This window comes from Rhinatrema bivittatum, chromosome 9, assembly GCF_901001135.1.
Source record: "Rhinatrema bivittatum chromosome 9, aRhiBiv1.1, whole genome shotgun sequence".
In the NCBI taxonomy this organism is placed as follows: domain Eukaryota; kingdom Metazoa; phylum Chordata; class Amphibia; order Gymnophiona; family Rhinatrematidae; genus Rhinatrema; species Rhinatrema bivittatum.
Genome location: NC_042623.1, coordinates 188,303,961 through 188,329,915, shown reverse-complemented (window position 1 = coordinate 188,329,915; position 25,955 = coordinate 188,303,961). Strand labels below are relative to the sequence as shown.

Here is a 25,955-nt window from a genome sequence, read left to right as displayed (position 1 = left end):
GTCCCTTGTCCTGACGTAACTTCACGAGAGTCTTCGAGAGAAAAGGAAGTGGAGGGAATGCATAGAGTAGACCGGTTGCCCACAAGAGGGAGAATGCATCTCTGGGCTGAGAGTGTTTGCTGCGAACGAGAGAGCAAAAGTTCTCTACTTTGCGGTTTTGAGGAGACGCAAAGAGGTCTATCTGAGGATATCCCCATTGTTGGAAGATGGAATTCGTGACTGAGGGGTTGAGAGACCACTCGTGCGATTGAAAGATGCGACTCAGCTTGTCTGCCAACACATTGTCCACTCCCGGCAAGTAGGTGGCCCTGAGGTACATCGAATGGGAGAGAGCTTCCGCCCATATCTGTGCAGCTTCCTGACGCAGAAGGAAGGAGCCTGTGCCTCCCTGTTTGTTGATGTACCACATGGCCACCTGGTTGCCCGTCTGGATCAGGATAACTTGAATTGAGAGGCGATCCTGAAATGCCCTGAGAGCACATCTGATTGCTCAAAGCTCCAGGAAATGTATTTGGTGTTTGGCTTCCTCTGGAGACCAAGATCCTTGTGTCTGCAGATTGGCCACATGGGCTCCCCAGCCGAAGTTGGAAGCATCTGTAAAAGTTAATTGAGGGTCTGGAACCTGAAAGGGCAAGCCTTGGAGGAGATTGATCTGATTTTTCCACCAGGCAAGAGACTGACGGAGTGAGTCGGTTACATGGACAATGGTCGACAGGGGCTGAATGCTTTGAGTCCATTGTGACCGTAGAGTCCACTGCATGACTCGCATGGCCAAATGGGCCACTGGTGTGACCTGAACTGAGGACGCCATGTGTCCCAGAAGGATGAGAAAGTGGTGTGCAGTCGTGGAGTGCTGAGACTGCAGCTGGTATGCAAGAGACACGAGAGTGAGAGCTCGTTGACGAGGCAGAAAAGCCTTTGCCTGCAAGGTGTCCAAGTCTGCCCCAATGAACGACAAGGTTTGAGAAGGGACTAAGTAGGATTTGTCATAGTTTACGAGAAATCTTAATGAAATTAGAGTGTGTAAGGTTAGATTGAGGGATGACAGAGCAGCTTGCTGAGTGGGAGCTTTGATTAACCAATTGTCTAGATAGGGGTAGACTTGAACACCTTGAGTCCTGAGGAAGGCGACAACTACTACGAGGCATTTTGTGAAGACTTGTGGTGCAGACACTAGGCCAAATGGAAGCACTTGGTACAGATAGTGCTTGGGGCCTACTAGAAACCTCAGGTATTTGCGATGAGATGGAGTTATTGCAATATGAGTGTATGCGTCCTGGAGGTCCAGACAGCAGAGCCAATCTCCTCTTTGTAGAAGAGGAAGAAGCGAGCTCCTGCTGGAGGTACTTGTTGAGGGCCCATAGGTCCAGAATAGGACGAATGCTTCCCGATTTTTGGGGGATTAGAAAGTACTGGGAATAGAATCCTAGGCCGTGCTGAGAGTAGGGTACAGGTTCTATTGCCTTGGACTGAAGAAGGAGGGAGACCGCCTGATCCAGAAGGATGGAATGATCGGATGTTCTCCACTTCGATAGAGGTGGGGAGTCCGGTGGCATGGAGAGAAAGTTCAGATGGTAACCCTGAGCAATTATCGCCAGTACCCACTGGTCTGAGGTGATTGAGTGCCACCTGTTGTTGAAATGGCACAACCGACCTCCCACTGGTATGTGGGGCAATGGAAGCTGGCTGCTGCTCTCTAGGTAGATGTCAAAAACCTGAAGCAGGACCTGGTTGAGGAGCTGCTTGCAGTTTTTGTTTCTGTGTCTGACAAGACTGGGCTTTTTGAAAAGGTCTCGTGGCACGGGATCTGGTTGGTGGCGGGTAGGACTTCTTTAAGAAGTCATTCTTCCGCCCAGAGTCCTTTCGGAAGGGCTGTTTTGAAGAGTAGTCAGAAGGCATCAGAGAGAGCTGTCTTAGGGTCTCATGATGGTCCTTGAGTTCCGCCACCGTCCGTTGAATCTGTTCGCCAAACAGATTATCTCCTACACAGGGTAGGTCGGATAACCTATCTTGTACGTCAGGGCGAAGATCGGAAGTCTTGAGTCAGGCCCATCTCCTTGCCGAAATAGCGGCTGCAGATATCTTTGACACTGCTACTAGGGTATTGAAAGATGATCTGATCTTATGCTTGCCTGCCTCAAAACCCTTGTTTACTAGGGTTTGGAGCTGATCTTGAAATTGCTGAGGCAGGAAGTCTGCGAAATCTTGTATCTGCTTAAAAATGACCCTATTATATTGGGTCATATAGAGCTTTTAACTGGCAATTCGGGAGATGAGCATTGATTCTTGGAAGACTCGGCGACCAATGGCATCTAGAAACTTCTGCTCCTTGCCAGGGGGAAAAGAAGTGTGAGGCTTTGATCTCTTTGCTCTTTTCTGTGCAGATTCTACCACTACAGATTGGTGATCCAATTGAGGTTTCTGAAAACCCGGAGCTGTCTGCACCAAATAGGTAGTATCAGCTTTTCTGTGGACTGGAGCAATGGAGCCAGGATGTTCCCAGTTCTTCTTGAGGAGATCCAGAAGAACCTGGTGGATAGGGATGGAGGTTATTTCCTTGGGAGCATCCAGGAATTGGAGCAACTCCATCATCTGATGTCTATCATCCTGTTCAGTCTGTAATTGGAAGGGAACCAATTCAGACATTTCCTTCACAAAATTTATAAAGGAAAGGTCCTCTGGAGGAGAACGCTTTCTACTTTCAGTGGGTGAAGGTGAAGGCAAATCATCGGTGTCTGGGGAGGAACCATCAGTCCAGGTATCATAGGGATCAGCACCTGCCCCTCTAGGAACTAGAGGGGAACGGGGTGGTGGGATACCAGAGGGTCCTAGTCTAGGCTCCAAAGTAATCGAAAGAATAATTGGAGGCACCGATTAAGGCATCGAAGGCATCGATGGATGGCTCGGTGGCGCCGACAGGCATATCGGCACCGATAGCTGAGGCATAACTCCCAATGGAGGGATGCGGAATGGTGTTTCTCCTCCCGATGACAGAGTAAGCAGGGAAGGCACCGGAGCCATCGGTGACCCGGGGTCCATCGGTGGAAAAGCGGCAATGAGTGCTTCCATCCTGGAGAGCAGTGGTGCCAATGCTGCCAGAATCGGGTCGCTGGGCAGTTCCACAATCGGTACCGGTGTCGGAGGAACCTGGAGTCGTTGTTCTGAATAGTGAACCTCATTGCGAGATATGTATGCACATTTTTATGTACGCAACCTGCAACTGATTTTCAGAGAAACCGTCTAGGTAGTGTGGCTTTGAAAATCAGAGAGCACAATGCATGCATGTCAGACAGCTTTGTGGTCAGCCAATCGCTGGGTATCAAAGATTCAGATACAGCTTCCCTTCCCTGATCCAAATACAATCTCGAGGAATGGTGTTAAGCGGAGTGCTATAGGGATCAGTGTTGGAACCGGTTCTGTCCCAATATCTTTGTGAGCGACATTGTGGAAGGGATAGAAGGTAAAGTTTGTCTATTTGAGGATGATACTAAGATCTGCAACAGAGTGGACATGCCAGAAGGAGTAGAGAGAATGAGTTGTGATTTAAGGAAGCTTGAATGGTGGTTGAAGACTTGGCAGCTGGGATTCAATGCCAAGAAGTGGAGAGTCATGCATCTGGGGTGCGGTAATCCAAAAGAGCTGCATGGACAGCAGGATGTTCGTCCTCACACATGGGTGACATCAACAGATGGAGCCCAGCATGGGAAACTGACAGACATACTAAGCATGTCCAGCATGCCACTATCCACATGTCCACGCGAGGTTCCTCTTCAGCCTTATATAGAGTTCACGAAAAATAAAACAAACAAAAAAAGAAACCAACTCCGCAGGGAGGGTTGGGTTTCGTGAGGTGTCCCTAGGAGAACACCTGTTACAGGTAAGCAACTCTGCTTTCTCCTAGGACAAGCAGGATGGTAGCCCTCACACATGGGTGAATACATAGCTACAGGCTGCTTCCAAGCAGCAAGACCGACCGGCATCCAACCAGGTGCCAACGGGCACAGTAACCCTGGTGCAGCCGGCTACAGAAGGAGACAGCCTGAACCCGAATAAAGAGCCAGAGGCGGGAAGAGTTGGTTTTCACAACTGGAAAACATTACGGAGGATCAACTGACCGAAACTGTCGCGTCAGCCATCTCTGCTCAGACAGTAATGAGAGGTGAAGGTGTGGAGGGAACTCCAAGCCGCAGCCCTGCAAGATCTCATTCACAGACACCACACACAAGTGGGCTCGCACAGAATGAGCTGTGATGTGACCCTCAAGCTGCAGTCTGGCCTGCTCATAGCAGAAAGATATACACTCCGTTAAGCCAGCTGGCCAAGGTCTGCTTGGACACTGCAACACCCAACCTGTTTCAAAGGATAAAAAGCTGTGTAGACTGCCTGTGGGCCGCTGTACGGTCCTTTTATAATCTCTAGCATGTGCACGGCCCGCTCACCCTCGTCAGAATGCGGCTTTGGAAAGAAGGTGGGCAGGATGATAGACTGATTGAGGTGGAACTCAGTCACCACCTTTGGCAGGAATTCAGGATGCGTACGCAGCACCACCTTATCATGAAAGAGTTTTGCATAAGGCGGGTATGACACCAAAGCCTGACGCTCGCTGACCATGCGTGCTGAGGTGACTGCAATCAGAAAAAGGACCTTCCAGGTCACAAGATCACAGGGGCTCAAATGGAGCCTTCATAAAATGGGCTAAAAATCACATCGAGGTCCCAGGAGACTGCCAGAGGATGGATCGGCAGCTTGAGCTGGAGCAGTCCCCGCATGAAGTGGCCCATGGGAAGCAGCATGGAGATGGGCAAGCCATCCACTTCATAGAAACATAGAAATGACAGCAGAAGACGACCAAATGGCCCATCCAGTCTGCCCAGCAAGCTTCACACATTTTTTCTCTCATACTTATCTGTTTCTCTTAGCTCTTGGTTCTATTTCCCTTCCACCCCCACCTTTAATGTAGAGAGCAGTGATGGAGCTGCATCCAAGTGAAATATCTAGCTTGATTCGTTAAGGGTAGTAGCCGCCGCAATAAGCAAGCTACACCCATGCTTATTTGTTTTACCCAGACTATGTTATACAGCCCTTATTGGTTGTTTTTCTTCTCCCCTGCCTTGAAGCAGGGAGCTATGCTGGATATGCGTGAAGTATCAGTCTTCTCCCATGCTGTTGAAGCAGAGAGCCATGCTGGATGTGCATCGAAAGTGAAGTATCAGGCACATTTGGTTTGGGGTAGTAACCGCCGTAACAAGCCAGCTACTCCCCGCTTTGTGAGTGCGAACCCTCTTTTCTTCTCCCCTGCCGTTGAAGCAGAGAGCTCTGCTGGATGTGTGAAGTATCAGTTTTTCTTCTCCCCTGCCGTTGAATCAGAGAACTATGCTGTATATGCATTGAAAGTGAAGTATCAGGCTTTTTTGATTTGGGGTAGTAACCGCCGTAACAAGCCAGCTACTCCCCTCTTTGTGAGTGCAAATCCTTTTTTCCCACATTTCCTCTTGTTGTTGAAGCTTAGAGCGATGTTGGAGTCACAGTAAGCATGTGTATGTTTATTTAATAAGGGTATTGACTCCAGGCAGTAGCCATCATTCTGGCGAGTCACCCACTCTTCATTGGCAGCATCTTGACTTTGAAGAGTGGGTGACTCGCCAGAATGATGGCTACTGCCTGGAGTCAATACCCTTATTAAATAAACATACACATGCTTACTGTGACTCCAACATCGCTCTAAGCTTCAACAAGAGGAAATGTGGAAAATACACCTCAGAGGAATTTGCAATCCGCAAACACAGATCTATTTACAATACCATCTCCCAGACTAGCACATTGAGAGCTTTGTCTCTTGCAGGTCCCAAATTATGGAATTCATTATCATCTGAATTAAGGCTTGAGGGTACTTTACGGACATTTAAGAAGAACTTGAAAACTTGGCTATTTCAACAAGCATTTATGTGAGCAATTCTGATACCTCGATCATACCTATGGTCATATATATATACGACGATGTAATAGTTTTAAATTAATGCTTTTATTATTTTTATTGATGATTTGTTGTATGGTTTTCTTTTATGTTTCTAATGTATATTATATTACTATTGATGTATTCTAAATAATTTTGTGTTAACATGTTGTGAACCGATATGATGTTGTCACGTATATCGGTATAAAAAAATAACACTGAGGTGGTCTTCAAGCCAGCCTTGGAGAGGTGTACCAGGTAGTCCAGAAGTTTCGAGTTGGAGCAAGAAAATGGATCCAAACTGTGTCCCTCGCACCAGTCCAAGAACCTCTTCCATTTAAGATTGCAAGATTTCCTAGTGGAAGGCTTTCTGGATTCTATCAGAACCTGAGACACCTTTTTCTGAGAGGTCCAGGTTCTGCAGGGTCATCCGGTCAACATCCAAGCCATGAGAGCCAAAGACCGGAGGTTGGGATGGCGCAACCTGCCTTGATCCTGCGTGATCAGGTCCAGAGGTGTCCCCAGAGATATCAGGGACCGGGAGGACAGATCCTGTAGAAGTAGGAACCAGATCTGCCGTGGCCAATACGGTGCAAACAGGATCATGGTCCCTTGGTCCTGCTGGAGCTTCAGAAGGGTCTTCGATACCAGCAAAAGCGGTGGGTATGCATAAAGAAGGCTAGTGCCCCAATGGAGAGCAAAGGTATCCGAGGCCGGCCTGCCATCCCTCCTAAACAGGGAGCAGAACTGGTGCACTTTCTTTTTGCACAGGGAAGTGAACAGGTCTATGTCCAAGGTTCCCCAGAGGCAGAAGATCCAATCCGCAACCTCCTGTTTTAGAGACCATTCGTGAGAGCAGAACAAAAGGCTCAGAGAATCCGCTGTCATATTCTTGGTCCCTGGTAGGTATACGGCTCGAAGGAGTATGCCCTGCAAGAACACCCAGGACCAGATCTGCATGGCCTCCTGGCAGAGGAGAAACAAGCGTGTGCCTCCCTGTTTGTTCAGATACCTCATCACCACTCTGTTGTCTGTCTGAACTGGGACTACTTTGTTGACCAGGTGCTCCCGGAACACCCCTAGAGCATACCGAATCGCCCGGAGCTCCAGGAAATTGGTCTGGAAACACTGCTCCAGCTTGGACCATCGACCCAGGGTGCGGCTCTGACATGGGCTCCCCAACCCAGGTGGGAAACATCCATAGTGACAGTAACCTGAGGGGGAGAAATGTGGAGAGGAATATCCACCTCTAGATTGGACAGTGTCTTCCACCATGATAAGGATTCTCGAAGTGGTGCGATAACTAGGATGCATGCCTGAAGGTCCTGGGTGGCTTGACGTCACTGGGAGCACAAAGTCCACTGTGTTCTGTGCATGTGGAGCCGAGCAAATGGCGTAACATGAACCCATCGCCACCATGTGACCCAAGAGACACAGGAACTTCTGTGCAGAAGCTTGGTGGCTCTGAGAGATTGCCTGGGCCAGGGACACCAGGGCCAGTGCTTGGTCCTGGGGCAAAAAAAAGCCTTGCCCTGGGCTGTGTCAAACCTGGCCCCAATGAAGTCCAGGCAACAGGATGGAACCAGCTGGGACTTTGGGTAGTTGATAAGAAACTCCAAGGTTTCCAGGATCCAGATGGTAGATTGGAGAGACCGAAACACCCCCTGCCTGGTGTTGCTCTTGATGACCAAACTCACAAGGAGCAAACAGCGATCCTAATCTTGAACCTATCAATTCAGCACAAAAGGAATCGACTTCTACCTCAAAAAACTTTAACCATCCGAAACTTGAATTATCATTTTAAATGATTAATATGAAAAAACGGGATCGCATCAGCAAGCCTTTGACGACGTGCCTGGTGTGACCAAGCCGTCCGGTCTTATCTATCATTTGCGACCCGTTTGATGGAAACTGTTTTTGAAATGTTCATGCTTAGAGTCTCTCGAAACTGTTAAAGTGCTCAAAAAAGCCCTGAATAGAGTCTTATTGATGTTATATCCGTGACCCGTTATATCCGTGACCCGACAGCGGCCGTGTTTCGCAGCGTAGCTGCTTCCTCAGGAGTCATATATCTCTCAGAAGTTGTAATATCACAGAAATTGTACGGGAACCAAGTCTCCTTCAATCCTTTCTATTTCCAAACGCCCTCTAGCCCGGCGTTTGGAAATAGAAAGGATTGAAGGAGACTTGGTTCCCGTACAATTTCTGTGATATTACAACTTCTGAGAGATATATGACTCCTGAGGAAGCAGCTACGCTGCGAAACACGGCCGCTGTCGGGTCACGGATATAACGGGTCACGGATATAACATCAATAAGACTCTATTCAGGGCTTTTTTGAGCACTTTAACAGTTTCGAGAGACTCTAAGCATGAACATTTCAAAAACAGTTTCCATCAAACGGGTCGCAAATGATAGATAAGACCGGACGGCTTGGTCACACCAGGCACGTCGTCAAAGGCTTGCTGATGCGATCCCGTTTTTTCATATTAATCATTTAAAATGATAATTCAAGTTTCGGATGGTTAAAGTTTTTTGAGGTAGAAGTCGATTCCTTTTGTGCTGAATTGATATTGTTGCTCTTGATGAGCCAATCATCCAGGATGGGGAAGACCTTCACTCATCACATCCTGCGATATGCTCCCACTACCACCAGGCACTTCATGAAGATGCGTGGTGTGGATGCAAGATCAAAAGATAGCACCTGATATTGAAAGTGCTCCTCTCCCACCAAGAAACAGAGGTACTTTCAATGATTGTGAGAGATCGCAATATGAGCATAGGCGTCTTTTAGGTCAAGAGAGCAAAGCCAATCCCTGCTATACAGGAGAGGGATTAGGGTGCCCAGCGAAATGTTTTGAACCTCTTACGAGAAACCTGTTCAAAGCCCTCAGGTCCAAGATAGGACAAAGGCCCCCTGTTTTCTTGGGAATCAGGAAATACCTCGAGTAAAATCCACTGTTTTGCTGATCTGGCGTGACAGGCTCGACTGCTCGGGCCATTAAGAGGGTGGAGAGCTCTACTCGAAGTACCTGCTGGTTCGTCAAAAATCTCCAAGAGGGGTACGGAGGGGATTCCAGGGGGGTGCGTTGGAAGTTTAATCTGTACCCCTAAGGAACAATGGATAGGACCCCCTTGGAAGGCAGTCTGGTTTTGCAGACTGCCTTCCAAGGGGGAGGGGGGTTATTCCTCACAGGTACAGACTGCTGACTCAAGCTCCCTCACAGCCAGACAAAACCCCACAGCAGGGTTCTGCTGCGGGGCTGATGGCGGCTGAGGGGTGCATGGCTGCCTCATTCATGGTCTAGCTGGCACATATTGAGGCCTTGTCCTACTAACTGGAGGATAATACTTCCTCGGACAGTAGAAGGGGTGCCTTGAGCTTTGCCGTGATGGCCTTTTGTCTGCGGACTGAGGGTCTGAGGAGGTGGCAGACAGATGTTAAAAGTTTTCATGGTAATCAATCTGTACTACCGCCTCCTTGATCTAGTCTCTGAAGAGATTTTCCCCAGTATAGGGGAGGTTAGCAATACACTCTTGCACTTCTGGCTGGAGGTCGGAAGCCCGAAGCCAGGCCATGTGTCAAGCTCCTATGGCTGCCGCCGCCGCCACCCTCGCTGCCATAGCAAAGAAATTGTAAGCTAACTTGATCTCATAGAAACAGAAATGACGGCAGAAGACGACCAAACGGCCCATCATGTCTGCCCAGCAAGCTTCGCACTTTTTTTTTTTTCTCTCATACTTATCTGTTACTCTTGGCTCTTAGTAACCCTTTGGTTCTATTTCCCTTCCACCCCCACCATTAATGCAAAGAGCAGTGTTGGAGCTGCATCTAAGTGAAATATCTAGCTTAATTAGTTAGGGGTAGTAACCGCCGCAATAAGCAAGCTACACCCATGCTTATTTGTTTACCCAGACTATGTGATTCAGTCCTTGTTGGTTGTTGTCTGTATATAGATCCACTTTTTTTTCATTCCCCCTGCCGTTGAAGCAGAGAGCTATGCTGGATATGCACGAAGCATCAGACTTTCACCCCTGCCGTTGAAGCAGAGAGCTATGCTGGATATGCACAAAGTATCAGACTTTCTCCCCTGCCATTGAAGCAGGGGGCTATGCTGGATATGCACGAAGTATCAGGTAAAAGAAACAGAAAAACAGCTGCAGTTCCAGAGCCTTAGGCATTTGGTTATGTCAGTAATGGTCAACCTAGCTCCTCAGGGAGCCTCTTTTACACCAGAGATCAAATGGAATACCTAAATCCTAATGGTGAAAAAGACAAGACAACCCTTGAGTATGGCTCTTTAAGACTTAAGCTGTTGCTACTGTGATCAGGGTTTTGCTTATTTCTCCACAGTTTAAAAGTGAAAGAGGAGCTTAGAAAGATGAACCAATCCTGCTCCTCCAATTTGTATTCTTTTGCTCCTCCACTGAAGACGAGCAAGAAATTTAAAAGGCAAATAGCAGCGAGTCTCTTGAATTATAAATTACCATCTCTTTGCAAATTATGGTCATAGCTGTGCATGCTCTCAGCACAAACACACCAACTTTGCTATTCTTTTAATTCCCTTTCTGGAATGTTTGATTCATTTTCTTCTCAGAAGCATTAGAAATGGCCCAAGCTACTGGGCCAATGCCTGGTAAGGATTAGTCGAGTTTCTGTTGCTTCAGTTTGCACATCTTTAACTGCTGCACTTCAGTTCTCAATCATGAGGCAACCCTGGCCATGTCCTTTAAATGCCAATGTGATATTTCCTGAGAGGGCTGACAAATTAAATCCAGAAGTCACAAAAAAAAAAAAAACCATAAATAAAAGTGCAATGAAAGTCAATGTTTATTGGTCTTTGCTCATGCAAACATTTGAGAATGAACAAAATATTCCATGGAAAGCTTTGGAAAACCGCAGCAGACATCCCTGCGGTGAAAAAATCGACTCCAGGCCCAAAGGAAGGTCCTGCCTGCCTTCCATGCAGGTGGCATTGTCCACGTTTCCTTCTCACAAACCTACCTTTTCTCTCTGCAGTCACATCTGGAGGTCAAGGTCAATCTACCAAATCTCACAAGAAGCCCAGCACAGACATATAAAATAAAAAAAAAATGAAGGACTTGGGAGCTGGACTTTAAATGGAAAGGAATAAAAAGGATGACCACCACAGTAACTAAAGTGCAAAGCATGCAGTTACCATAAGTAACTTGGATCCATCTCCTTTTCCAGTGTCTCTCCAAATGCAAACAGGTTCAATGCATGACCACTCAGCAGCCGACAAACCTTTCCCCATGAAAGGGGCAGCATGATGGTCATGCCAAGAAAAAGTTCAGGGAACAAGAGAACTATGTAAAATTCTACATTCTGGCATCTCTAGGCATAACATCATTTGAGCTTGAGAACTGCAGAAGTGTCTCTCACACCCCCATATCCTCAAATGACAATTAATAAGGCAGCTGCAAGCAAAGATTTAAAATGAAGCTTATGGGGAAAAGAGCATTTATAGCTAAACAATGGAAAGAAATAGCAACACAATTCTCAACTGTTAATGAAGATGTTTGCAATAATGTGCATAAACGATACTGTTTATAAACTCACATATACACTTTTTTTTTTTTTAAAACACAGATGATGTAATCCTGGTTTGCCAAGGTCCAAACCGTTTCATGTCCCTAGTGGCATCGGAGGGCTATTCTACAGGTTCCCAAGCTCACCCAAAAGTTCAAAAAGTAAGGATGCTCATGGTGCAGACCTTACATTTGTTCTTAGCCAAAACGAACAAGAAGCTGACAGACACAGTCAGAGACACACACACACAGACAGCAGCTGCTTGGGTTAGCAATAACTTTCACCAAGTTCAGAAGTTAACGTGCACTGTACTTACGAAGTGCAGCACATCCCGGCTGAGTGCATCAAGTCAGTGGTACTGAGCAATGCACACCTAATTATCTTTTCACTGGTGATCTGCATTTAGGCCATGAACACAAAGCTATTTCTCATGCAAATGAGTTGCCTAGGAAAGCAAAACCTTGTTCCGGTATCCCCTGGTACCACCATTTGCTGGGGGATGCTTCTGAAAATGCTTTTCCGACTCCCACGATAGCCTCGCACACAGGATGCAACATGCCTCACACCTCTTCGGTGCAATGCATCCTAATACAGCCCTCACACATTGTACTTACTCTCCTCCAGGCTGGGGTCTCTCTTTCTGCAGCTGATGGGAGGTCCAGAAGCAAAAGGGGACTAAAGCTGAAGCAGACCACAAACAAAATGGGGGGAAAATATACTTTCTAGAAAAAATAAAATAACTCCTATCCTGCCTCTAGCAAAGCTTGAGTCACCTCCCCTCCCCTCCCAATAGATCAGAGCAATGGGTAAACATTTCCAAATATGGGAAGCAAGACCAAGAAGGATGGCTAAAATCACAGAGAAAGAAAAAAAAAAAAAACAACCTTGCCCCTCTTGAGACAAATTCCATCCTGTGTAAATGATTAACCCCCAGAGAGGCAAACGCTGAGCTCTGCTTGCTACAGTGCCCTGTACCTTCAAATTCTTGGCATAACCTGAAATTTACTAATAGGAAGATCAACACTGATTCCATCCATCTGCCTCCTAATGCTGCACCACTGAAACGAAAGGTTACAACAGGTTGCATCTCCCACGTGAACCCCCTGGGCTGCCAAAATTCTCCAACTGCCTTATGATGGCACTTTGCAGTTATCCAAGTGTAAATGCAGAGATTCAATTTTAGGATAATGTTTTCTACAGAGATACAGTTTATTGCTACAGGTACCCATACTTTGTTTTTCCGTATTTGTACCCTTGCTGTTGCTTCCACTTTTATAATGTTACTCTAAGCAGCTCTTTGCATTCCTATCCTGTGACTGCTTTTCCGATATCTTCTATTTTTATTTCAGCAAAGATTATGCTTTAGGGAGGTGACAGAATGACAGCAGGTACAACGCTGGAAGTAGTAATGCGAGTCTGTGCCTCAGTCCTCCTGCCTTTGTCAGGATTACCATGATCGTTCGATCCCGATCCTCTGCGATAAGATGTTAAATTTAAGTGCCCATTACTAACATGGACAACTTTTCTCGGGATCTAAACAGACTTCAAATGCATTCTTTATAGGTCAAGTAATGGTCAAGAGATAGCAATGCAATTTCAGCTGCTCAATGTTGAGCAGGCATTTCATTCTGTATATAATGGTCTAAAATCCTATAGACAGATGTTTAATGCATCACAGAGTTCTAATATACTTGAACAATTATCAGAGGAAAAAAATAAGATACAGTACCTTGGTGGCTATTTTCCCCTAACGATCATGACATTTATACATAATCTACTAGACAGCAACGCAGGAATAACACTCTACCCCTACAATTTCTAGAATTTCTAGAATTCAGATGCCAAATGAGCCCAGGCCTAACAGGTTTGCAGCCATAAGACAGAATCCTATTACTGGACAGAAAAATGCCCTCTAACCAACTCCCGCCTTTTAAAGTTGACGACACCCACACAGAAATTGAATTAGCAACCTTTACAAGAGATCTCAGCATATTCCTGGACCCCAAACTCAATCTTAAAAAAAAACACATTGCTTTAAAAGTGAAGGATGGTTATTTCAAACTTTTAACCCTCAGATGTTTAAAACCCTAACTATCTGTGAACGATTTCAAAACAGTATTAAAACTATTAATCTTTTCCAACACATACTGTAATTCTATGTTACTTGGCCTTCCCTTCTCAACACTACGTCCGCTACAAGTTCAACAAAATTCAACTGCAAGAATATTGACAGGAAAAAAGAAATTCGATCACATTACTCCTGTACTGGTTTCCCTCCACTGGCTACCGATAAACAGTTTAAAGTTTTATGTCTATTACATTAAATCATTTATGGGGAACAAAGACTGGCTTAACGAAGTGATTCGACTACATGTCCCAGAAAGAAATCTTAGATCTGCTGGTAAAGGGCTATTAACGATCCCTTCCTTAAGAACTGCCCACCTCAGCGACATCCGTTCTAGAGCCATTTCCCTAGCAGGCCGTAAGATCTGGAAAGCTTTACCTCTGGCGCTACGTACACAAACCAACCTGAAATTATTCCGAACAAACCTGAAAACCTGGCTATTTACCAAAGCATTCAAGGAGTCTAATTAGCTTATGAACAGATGTATCGTAATGTAACTTTCTTTTTTATATTCATTTTATGCCTTGTTTTTATCAAGTTTTTATCTTATTTTCATTGTTTGAACCTATTGTATTATTAACCTGATTTGATTGTATGAGGATTGCTGTATTTAATTGTAAATTGTTATGATGGTCCTACAGAATGACAGTATATAAAACCAATAAAACAAATAAATAAATAGATATAGAACATGGAGTTGGGTTTAGGCTGAAAAACCCCATCTCACAGAACCAGAACCATGTGGTGCAAGCAAGCAGTGATAAGCAATGATAAGAATGGTTTTCAACAACATACCATGCACACAAAAATAGTATATGGAAAAAAGTAAAGTATGGTTTTCCTTCGGGTTCAGCATCCAGTCCATCAGGGCTGGCAGGGCTTGGGTGTCCTCGACAAGGCAACAGCCACTGAGGGAGTGACATTTTTGGCAGAGGTACAGTACTGATGGTATCAATTTTGGCAGAGACTTCACTTTCCATACTCAGCCATTGAGAAAACTTGTAGCCACCCTAACCAGTCAACTGGGAAAGGGTACAAAGGCTTCAGATTTCGTTCTTTCAATGACAGTTGAATTTTGTTTCAATGGCTCTGTCTCTTTATATTAGAAGTGCAGTCATTGAAGCTAAATCATAGGTTACTATACACACAGAATTACTGACAGCATTTTAAGTTTTAAAACTGATCAGGATCATACTCGACCTTAAATTCCCAATGGACAGGGAATTTTGGGCCAGATAATGCTGTCTTTGGTAGACTCTCTGCCTTATGTATTAGGGGCTGGCAAATGCTCTTCCCAGAGGGAATTATTAGTATTATGAAAAGAAAATCAAAATTTGGATATTGTTTTTGATGAATCCTATTAGTGCATCTGGGGCACAATGGTAGCTTCATAGCAGAACCAGAGAGGAAGATGACTGGGAAGACTGGATGGATAGAGTGGTTTTATTTGCCATCATTTGCCATTTTAATTGGTGTACTTAATTATACAAAAGTCTGCTAGTCACAAATTCTCTCTCTAGACTGCGAAAGCAGAAGTAAATATTAGTGCATGCCTTAGCCTACATGAAAATGATACATGGCCCTATTTAATAGGAATATTTGCCAGAAAATGGAATAAGAGCCACAGAACTAAAGATGTCTGCTTGCTGCACACAGATATTGGTTAGCTCACTAGAAAATGCCAAAAAATAAAAAATTAATTGAAAGATACTACTTACATAGGAAAAAGCTTATCAGACTTTACTTATGTTATGCTCTCTCCAAAGTAATATTTAGGACCTTAACACTCCCCTCCAGATGTGAGGATTTGACTCAAAATATGTGGACATGCGCGTGCCTTTCAAACAAGGATTTCTTTACTCCCCAACACAGAAAAGAGCAATTGGTGAGACAACAGAAACCAGGCCAACTCTTATAAAGAATATACAACCAATTTTTCTGCAGCTCAGTATTATAAAAATCATTTTTTGTGCAAAATTACCTAAAGCATATAGGAACACAGCACTAACATTCACACACAATTATGCAGATGAAAAAGTTAAACCCTGCTTCCAGTCTCAATGCTGTGTCAGTACAGATTGTTAGATGGCAGCCATACAGAATAAACTCGGAGATACACAGCTGGACACTGAGCTGGTATAAAACACGCTCCGTTCAGAGTGAGAAAGCAGGTTCTCTCACCTATAAACAGGGTTCTCCTTGGGAACAGGATGAATTAGCTTTTACGCATGGGGTGGTGATTTTATCTGACTCTGCCAGCATGGACCCAATTCTCAGAGGCAGGAAAGGCTACCTAGCATGTGTGGAAGCTCCTGCACATGCACGCTGCTTCCTAAGCACCTCAGTTGCTTTTAGAGCTTAAATAAGCTTTAGCCAGATAGTCGACCCTCCAGCAAGGCAAGCAGGTATTAAGAATGGCTAATTCATCCTGCTGTCTATGGAGAACCCTGTTTACAAGTTAGCAGATTTCCTTTTCTGTTGACAAGCAGGAATGGTAGTCATAATGCTTATTTGCTTATTGGATTGACGCATGTAATATGATTTTAAAAATTTTAAACTGTTTGCTTTGTAAACCGATGTGATGGTTCATTAACTAAATACCGGTATATAAAAACCATTAAATAAATAAATAAAATAAATAATGTATGAATGTCCATGCTGGTGGCTGCATAGGAGAGCAATTATTTAAACAGAACCCGGCCCCATCAGGTAGAGTGGACCAGTGGGTGAAGAGGCTGCACAGAACTGCTTGTACAAAGTTAAGGTCTCCTCAGGACATGCTGTCCAGAAAGTAGTGGGACATGAAAGTGTGATCAGACAACCATGTAGCAGTCTGTAATCTGTAAACTAGTCAGCGTGTAACATTGCATTATACAGTCTGCTAGTCAACTGGATTGAGTTTGTTGGGTAACTGCCCTTTCCAATCCGTTGGGATCAAAGGGCACAAACAGTTCAGAAGCTCAACGGTGAGGTTCGGTCCTCTTTAGGTAATATGCCAGGGCTCTCTTACAGGCCAACGAGCGAAGAACCCATTTCTCCTTTGTGCACATGTGGTCTTGGACAGAACATAGGTAGCACAATAGCCTAATTAATGTGAAACACAGATCCCACTTTCAGAGGGAAAGTGAGACGAGTTCGCAGAACAACCCTATTATGAAAAAAATGGAAGGTACGATGAATATGAAACCAGAGCCTGTAGTTCACTTACCCTTCATGCCACAGTGACAGCCACAAGAAACAACACTTTCCAAGGGAGAAACATCAAGCCCACCAACCTGAGAGGGCCAAAAGGAGGTTCCATAAGTTGAGCTAGGATTAGAGAGATCCCAAGGCACTGGAGGTTTACTGACCGGAGGTTTTGAATGCCACAGTTCTTTCATGGACTTCGATACCAAAAGGTGAAGCGATCAGAGCCCTTTCCACCTTCTGAGCTTTGACTGAAGAGGTGCTAAGGGCCACAGGACAGGATGCAAATAGATAATGAAGTAAAATCCCTCAAGCCACAGGAGAAGGGACCAAGCTGGCTGGTCCTATATTAAGTCAAGAGCCTCCGTCGAATGATCTTCTCATTGGAGATTTCCTAGCAGAAATCAGAACCTTCTTCCTTGCTCTTTGGGAAAGAGTAAGACAGAGACTACTGCACTTTCAATGTTGGTGTTGTGAGGACAAGTGCTAGCAGGTTCAGATGGAAGAGCCTGCCTTCCTCCTGTGTGATGAGAGTCAGAGGTATTCCTAGTGGAACCAAAATCTGAATTGATGGATGAGATATGGATGCCACACTTGCTGTGGCCAGGCTGATACCATGAGGATTATCCCTCATCTTCCCCTGAAGGATCTTCTGGAGAGTGCTTGTGATTGTAGGAACTGGTGAGTATGCACTGAGTAGACCAATGCTCCAGTCTAGCACAAAAGCATAGGGGCTGATCTGTAGCTGCTCAGATGTATGGAGCAGAACTAGCTCATAGTTTCTAGCCTCCTCTCTGCTCCCACTCTTGTGAAATGGGACTACAATCGCTCTTCTCCGATCTTGTGGTACCAATCCCATTTCCAGGGATCTATTGAACAGGTCTTTCATCAGACCCACCAGCACATTTCTGAGCTCCCTTGGTAACCTGGGATATACACCATCCGGCCCCATCGCCTTGTCAACTTTCAGTTTCCCTTCTCTTCTGTACAAAGGATTATGTGTATGCACTCCCATCCATGCTCTTGTCAACCAGGTACAAAATTAGATTGTAAGCCCTGTGGGGGATAGGGAAATACCAATAGTACCTCAATGTAATCCGCTTTGATGTACACTTTGAAGTGCCAAAAAGTGAAAAATAAAATCTAAATAAATTAAATAACTAGTAATGGTCCTTCTTCAGGGTCTTCTTTAGCAAACACCAAACTAACGCATGTTTAATATTTCTACTATTTCAACATCTTTCTAAATACATTGCCCCATCTCCTTTCAATTTTACTAAATCACCTTGGGTCTTGCTCCTTTCACTAATATATCTCTAGAAAATGTTTTGTCACCTCACTTTACCTCTTTAGCAATTTTTTCTTCTGCTTTACCTTTTGCTTTCCTGGTTTCTTCCCTCGTCTCCCTCAGCTTCACCAGGCATTCTTCCCTGTGTTCCTCTTTTTGGGAACCTTTGTACTTTTTGAATACTATTCTTTTTGCCTTTATTTTTTTCAGCCAACTCCTTTGAGAACCAAATTGGTTTACTTTCTTTACACAGAGATTTGTTGCCTTTGAAACCGCTCCTTTTAATTTAGCCCAATGTTAATCCATTTCACCCATCATTTCCCATATTGGTAGCAAACTTAAATATGGATGCTAAAGAAGCAAATATCATTGCTAGGTTAGGAATGATTCGATGTCTGTATTTAACTGTGACATTCTTGTGTCATCTTTCTTTTTACCCCTGAACTTTGTCTGCCTTATTATTTAACATCTTTTTTGTGGTTTCTCAGCTTTATTTATTTAAAAACCTGTATACCGCAAACTTCCATACAGCTTTGTGTTCAGAGCAGTTATAAGAACATAAAAACATAATTGCCATACTTGGTCAGACTGAGGGTCCATCAAGCCCAGCATCCTGTTTCCAACAGTGGCCAAACCAGGTCACAAGTACCTGGCAAGTACCCAAACACTAAGTCTATCCCATGCTACTGATGCTAGTAATAGCAGTGGCTATTTTCTAAGTCAACACATAAATAAATATCAAGACAAAAACGCATATCAGGAACACATATACATGCTGCAATAAAACCAAACTGAACCATCTCAAGTGACAAGGGCAAGCAGCCTGCCAAACATCCTAAAATACCCTTACTACACATTACCCAAATAAAGAAGGCGTTATCTTTCATCTGCTCCAGTCAGTTATTTACACCAATAAGTGAAAGTACACCAGAACTGCTTCCCAGACACACAAAGGCTTTCAAATTCCTCCTTGCACTGTAATATGCTTTTCCCCAATAAACATTTCATTTTTCCATTGTGCAGACCAGAAGGTACCTCTGCTTTCCAATGTCACACTATAATTTTCTTTGCTATACTTTAAGCTACACCAAAGATTTCATGAGGACACTTGTCCAACCTGCTTTCTTCCAACACATGCAGAACACAAGTTTTGTCGTTTCATGGCAAGGACTGACAAGGTATTTTCTACTTGCCTTTTTACAATACCTCAGAATCCCTGCAGTTAACGGCAGCTCTACCCCATGTGCTTTTGTGTTTCTTCTTCGGTCTCACGTACTTGGCAAAGTCCAGCTTCATGTCCGCCCATGCAATACAATTCCCAAGGCATCAAACGGATGTTCTGGATTTGTTGACTATGTGTTCAGAGGGATTGCATTACCTATTTTTTTCCTTTCACTTAGATTTGATGCTCCCAATGGTACTGTGTCATTACCCTTGAATACTTGTGGCATTAGTTTTGCTGTCATAACTGTCTTATAAAATAATTTTAATAGATTTGCCATTTGTCAATTCCATATGTGTACTGAAAGAATCTTGCATTATGGCTGAGACTCATAGGCATTACAAAAATATTTTTTAGGTCATTAAAAAAAATAAAACCTTTGCATTGTCAAGTCTAGGGTATATTAGAAACATGACAGTAGAAAGAGAATATAGGGCCTATCCAGTCTGCCCAGTTGCCCAACTAATTTAGTTTTACTATTCCCAGCACTCTCTGAGATATCCCTGTGTGTAACCCATGCTTTCTTGAATTCAGATACTATTTTAATATCCATCATTTCCACTGGGAGGCTGTCCCATGCATCCACTATCCTTTCTGCGAAGAAATATTTCCTAGGATTGCTCCTGAGTCTACCCCCCTTTCACTCTCATCCCATGACCCTCGTTCTGGAGCATCCTTTCCTCTGAAAAAGGCTCACCATCTGTGCATGGAAATCATTGAAATATTTAAATGTCTCTCTCATATCACCCCTTTCTCGCCTTTCCTCTAGGGTATACACATGTTTAGATCTTCAAAGTCTATCCCCACATGCATTAGAATGAAGACCATTGATTATTTTAGTAGCCTCCCTCTGTACTGACTCCATCCTGTTTATATCCTTTTGAAGGTGCGGTCTCTAGAGCTGCATACGCTATTCCAAATGAGGTCTCACCAGGGACCTATACAGGAGCAATATCACCTCCATTTTTCTGCTGACCATTCCTCTTCCTATGAAGCCAAGCATGTTTTCTGGCTTTTAGTGTTGTTTTAACCATTTGTTTGGCCACCTTAAGATTAGCAGATACAATCCCTCCCAGATCTTAGAAGAATTTCACCCACAATACTGTACCTCTCCCTTGGGTTTTTACATTCTAAATGCATGACGCTGCATTTTTTAGCATTACAGCTTAGCTGCCAGACCCTAGACCAGGGGTCAGGAACCTTTTTGGCTGAGAGAGCCATAAACGCCACATATTTTAAAATGTAATTCCATGAGAGCCATACAATATGTTTAAAACTAAATACAAGTAAATGTGTGCATTTTATGTAAGATCACACTTTTAAAGTACAATAAGTCTCTGAAAATATCACACCAGGCCTTAAGACACCAATACATCTCCTATTAGGAAAATGGACCAAGCCAGGCTGCTATAGAGTCCTACACAGAAACTACACGCCAGCAGAAAACCTCACCTGAATCACGTGCTGTCCCTCACCTAACATAGAATAAAGAGACCAAAACGCATAACAAGAAGCATGCAGAAAAAAACTGAATTGGAAACTGCAACAAGCCAGAGTCTCTGTATGCAGTGTAACAAAGGAAAAAAGAAACATCACCCATCCTTATAAAACAAATCAAGAAATATAAAATCATCAGCAGTAAAACTGTACTAACAAAAAGAACATATTTCGAAACAGCTGATGAGTGGAATATCCAATAATTAAAAACTCATATAAAACATTTCCAAATACCAACAAAATATTTCAAAATAGCAGACACAAAGACCCAGTAATGAAAAATAATAAGGATACAAAACTTTTTTTGCTCTGCATACCTGGGAACGTTTGATATCCAGGTGTCCTGAGATTGTTCTGAATTAGCAGGAGGTGGGGTGGTTTGCTTGGAACTTTCTCCTCTCTCAGTCACATACCAGCGCTCTCTCTCACGCTGGCTCTCAATGACACACCTATACACACATGCTCTCAGTACTCACATATACCCATGTTTTTTCTCTCTCACTTATATAGGCTCTTAATTACACATTTACACACATGCTGTCTATCTTTTCACGCTTACACACACACACAGGCTTTCAATCACATAATACATGCTGTCTTTTTCTCTCACACACAGACTCTCATTCACATGCTTACAAACATGTCCTCTCTTTCTCTCATTTACACACAGGCTCTCAATCACATACTCACATGCTCCCTCACCTAAATCAGCTCTCAATCACACACAGACACACATGATCTCTCTCTTACTTATACACACAGGCTCTTAATCATATATACACATGATTTCTCTCACACACAAAGGATCTCAATCATACACACATACTCTTTCACACAAACAGGTTTTCAATCACAAACTTACACATACAGGTACACACACACACACACACACGGCCCGGAAGAGGAAGTGGAGAGTATCGGGTGCGTGCGCGGCAAGAAGAGGCCACGCTAGTGCGCTCGGCATCAGCCCGAAGAAACAAAGACTGCAGCGCGGCTCGGAGGAAAATGAAGAGCTTCAACCGCGGCTGCTGCTGCCGCGAGTTCCCCCACCCCCACCCCGGGAACTCGCAGCAGCAGCAGCCTTCTCCCAACGCTAACCTCCTTCATTTTCAGCCCTCGCGGAGGCGGAGTCCCATCGGCCGCGGTTGAAGCTCTTCATTTTCCTCCGAGCCGTGCTGCAGTCTTCGGGCCGATGCCGAGCGCACTAGCGTGGCCTCTTCTTGCCGCGCACGCACCCGATACTCTCCACTTCCTCTTCCGGGCCGCGGGGGGGGGGGGGGGGGGCGGGAAGAAGAGAGCACGCCGGTGCCACTGACTCCAGCTGTCCTGACGCGTTCCGCCCGGGCTGACAGCATTTTAAGCCCGGGCGAAGGAGGACCGGGGAGCAGCTGGGTCATCGGGACAAGTGTGGCGACACTTGTCTGCGAGCCAGATGCAGCCCTCAAAAGAGCCATATCTGGCTCGCGAGCCATGGGTTCCCGACCCCTGCCCTAGACTATTCCTCAAGCTTTGCTAGATCCCTCATGTTTTCCACACTTTCCTGTTGGTCTACCATGCTGCAGATTTTGGTATCACTGGCAAAAAAAAAACAAAAAACTTTTCCTGACAGTTCTGTTCAAGGATTGATCCTGGAGGCACACTGCTATTAAAGCCTCCTTCCTCAGCCTGAACTTCATTTACCACTACCCTTTGTCACTTCCCAATCAGCCAATTTCTAACCCAGTCACTCACTCTAGGTCCTATACCAATGGCGCTCAATCTAATGATAGAAATCACATTCACCCATCTCCAGTCCTCCGAAATTACTCCCGATTCTAAAGCAGCAGTGGAAGCTCAGCCAGTGGAGCTGCCAAAACCGCTTTAAGTTCCCTCAGTGCCCTTAGATGTATCCCACCCCGCCCCATCACCTTATCTACTTTAAATTTAGGTAGCGCCTCACAAACATAGGACTGAAAATAGACTGAGGTTCACCGCACTTCCAATCTTATTTGTGTTTTATGTGATCCTGCTATTGGCCCTTCCACAGTGGACAAAAGACAGAAATATATATTAAGCAATTTTGCTTTTTCCTCATTTTCTACACGATCCTCCCCTTCACCTCAGTCTCACAATGTCACGTTTGTATTTCCATCACACATATATCTAAAAAAAAAAAGAAAAAAGTCTTATTCCCCCCTTTACAGTAATTGCTATTTTTTCTTCCATTTGAATTTTTACACTAACTACTTTCCCAGCTCTCGTAGCTTTTCCAGATATTGTTGCCTGTCTTCCTCTTTCTGTGATCTCATGCAGTTTACGAACGCTAACCTTTTCTCCCTTGCCTTTCCAACTTCTTCTTTAGAAAACCATAGCAGCCTCTTTTTCCTCTTTTCTTTATTACTTTCCTAACAAAAAGGTTAGTTCTCACAATATCTCCTTTTAGCTTTGCCCACTGCTCTTCTATTTCCCCTACATTTTCTCATCCAATTAACAACTCCTTGAGCTATTCCCCCTTTTTAATAAAGTTAATTTTCCTGCGGTCTAGGACCCTCACCCTTTAAATGAGCCTTCGTCTCCTGCATTCTAATACTGAACCACACCATTTGGTGATCACTGGATCCCAGAGGACTGTCCACATCAGAGATACTGTTCCCCATTGGTAAGTAACAGGTCAGTATCATCCCCCTCCCGTTATTCGCTGACAGAACAGTTCTCCCTGCAGAGAATCCAGGATCTCCCCTGCTTCTTGAAGACATTGCAGCCAGGATGTCCCAATGAACATCCGGCAGATTGAAATCCCCTAGCAATAGCACCTCTCCTTTCATAGCAATTTTGTGAATATGCTCCATGAAATCTCTATCCATTTCTGTCTGTCTGTGATGGAGGTCTGTATATTACACCAATATAAATAGATGTTCCGATCCCTCTTTCCAGATTAACCCACAGTGCCTCCTTCCTTACCTCAAACTCGGCAATTCTGTTGCTTTAATATTTTTTATATATAATGCCACGCCTTCTCTCATCCTTCCTAAATAGATTATAGCCCAGTATAACTAGATCCAGTCATGGTTTTTCTGTTTACCATGTCTGTGACAACCACTACATCCAAATCAGCTTCTTCCATGACTGCCTCTAAATCCAAGACTTTGTTTCCCATACAATTAACATTAGTGTACATAGCTTTCCAGATATTGTCATTTTTTCGCATTTTATGAAGTATTTGTTTTACTTACCTTAAGGTTTTGTTCACCCATCCCAGATAATCCTAGTTTAAAGTCCTCCTCAGTAGGTTTTCAAGTCTGTATCGGAAGATGCTACACCTCTTCTGTGGGTGTAGCATCTTCCAATGTGGGTGTAGATGACCTATCAGAGATGGACCCCATCTCTGATAGGTCATCACATAGTCAAGAAAGTAGAAATGTTTCCCGGACCATGAGTTACTAAGAGAAGCTTCATTTAGAATGAAGTTTATTGGAAATCCCTGCAGTAGTTTAATAGACAATAGTTTTCAAATCTATTATATATACCTAGTTCCCAGCTGCAAAATCTTTGTTGGTTATGTCGGTGAGCTCAGCTATTGCTTTTCTGTAAACAGAGTAACTCCCTCAGGCACCCATGTAAAAAAGGTGCACTCGGCTATGTGTACATGTTAAAATACGATTGTGTGCATTGCTTTACTCCCAATTTAACAAATTAGCGCGTCTCCCTGCAAATCCCCTTTTAAGCAAAGCATTAGCTATTGCTCCCCAATGCAGAGAGATGTATAGGCTCAACTCATGTTTTCTTAACGCTGGAAATTTAAATCCTGCTCAGAGGTGGAATAAAGTTCCTGGGCTAGTGTTAAATTATGCAGCTGAACCTGGAGTTCATTGTGTGGGGATTCTGTACTTGGACGTTTTGCACAGAAAACTAGCAAATACTAACAAAAAGAACATTTTCAGGTGATGCTGGATATGGCACCACATATCCAGCATGATTTCTCATTCTGTAGCTCACCCTAAGAAGCAACACAGACTAGTGCAAAAAGCGAAATAGATATTTCTACTCACTCCCTTTGGACTGGCCATTATCAAGAGCTATAACAGTGATGCTCATCCTCCAACTGGAAGGACCTAAGCAGGACAGGCCACTATCTTGCTCCTGATGTGGGACCACTGAATATGCACCACTCCATTTACAGGACAAGGATGAGCTCATTGCTGCAGAAGAATACAGCCAAGGCTGCAAAAATCCTGGACATAAAAAATTCAGGACATGGAGCCACATGGGAAGAGACGCTGACAAAGCTTGAGTCATGGAAAGCAGAAGATATTGCATCCAGTGGGCCACTATTGCTGGACTGAAGAAGGAAAAATGGAAAGCACTGGGTGAGAGACAGAATGGACAGAAGAGTGCCTGGGAGCATGGGGGAAGGAGAATGCCTGGAGAGAGAAGGGGCAATCAAAGGAAAGTAAAAAAAAAAAAAGAAATAAAAGTTTAAAAAGTCTAAAACTAAAAAAAATTCCAAATAAACAAAAAAGAAAAATGCGAAAAGAAATTTCCGACTCCTAAACTGCTTTCTAAATAATTGTATTTAGACATTTCTCCCTTACCTCTCTTTAATAACATTTTACAAGGCAGAGTACATCTTAAAACATTTCTACTGTTTATAAGGATGTGACACTGCTGTGAAGACCAAACACCAGTCATTACCAGTGTCGTTCAAAGGATACTTTCAAAAGTGCAATTATAATATACAGATATATAGATGGAGAGCTCTCTATAGGAATATAAAGATGGAGAGCTTCCATCTCTGCCGAGAGCTGGGACAGGGAACAGCTATGGAGCTGCTAACAAACTCCTCTTCTATCAGGCCTGCTTTTTGCTCCATGGCCTCCCTTATTCCATCTTCGGAGACCAGTGACAGTAGCTCCGACTCCCCACGTAATCATGTAATACCAGACTCCATCACGTAACACCATAAGAGGCAGCTGCCATGGATGGTAGTTCATCATTGAAGGGGTGAATCCAAATGGGTCTGAGTGCTCACTTAAGAACAGGAGAGGTTATTCTGTTAACCTGAGGGTGGGATGATCAGTTTATTGGTTTAATTTGCTTCTTTCTCTCCATGAGGGAATTGCAAGGGCTGGAGAAGAGATTACTTTTTTGTTAATA

General features: G+C 44.1%; 1 protein-coding gene across 6 annotated transcripts in view; it reads right to left on the bottom strand.

The window, feature by feature from the left end:
* The window catches only part of LPP (LIM domain containing preferred translocation partner in lipoma), a 937,968-nt gene that overhangs the window by 847,879 nt on the left and 64,134 nt on the right, over nucleotides 1-25,955 (bottom strand). Inside the window, exon 1 of one of the 6 annotated variants that reach the window (XM_029617263.1) lies at nucleotides 12,119-12,259. The exons of the other annotated variants lie outside the window; for them this stretch is intronic. The gene's annotated coding sequence lies outside the window, so the exon portion shown is untranslated. Of the gene's footprint in view, nucleotides 1-12,118; nucleotides 12,260-25,955 lie in introns of those variants that run through there. 6 annotated transcript variants of the gene reach the window in all.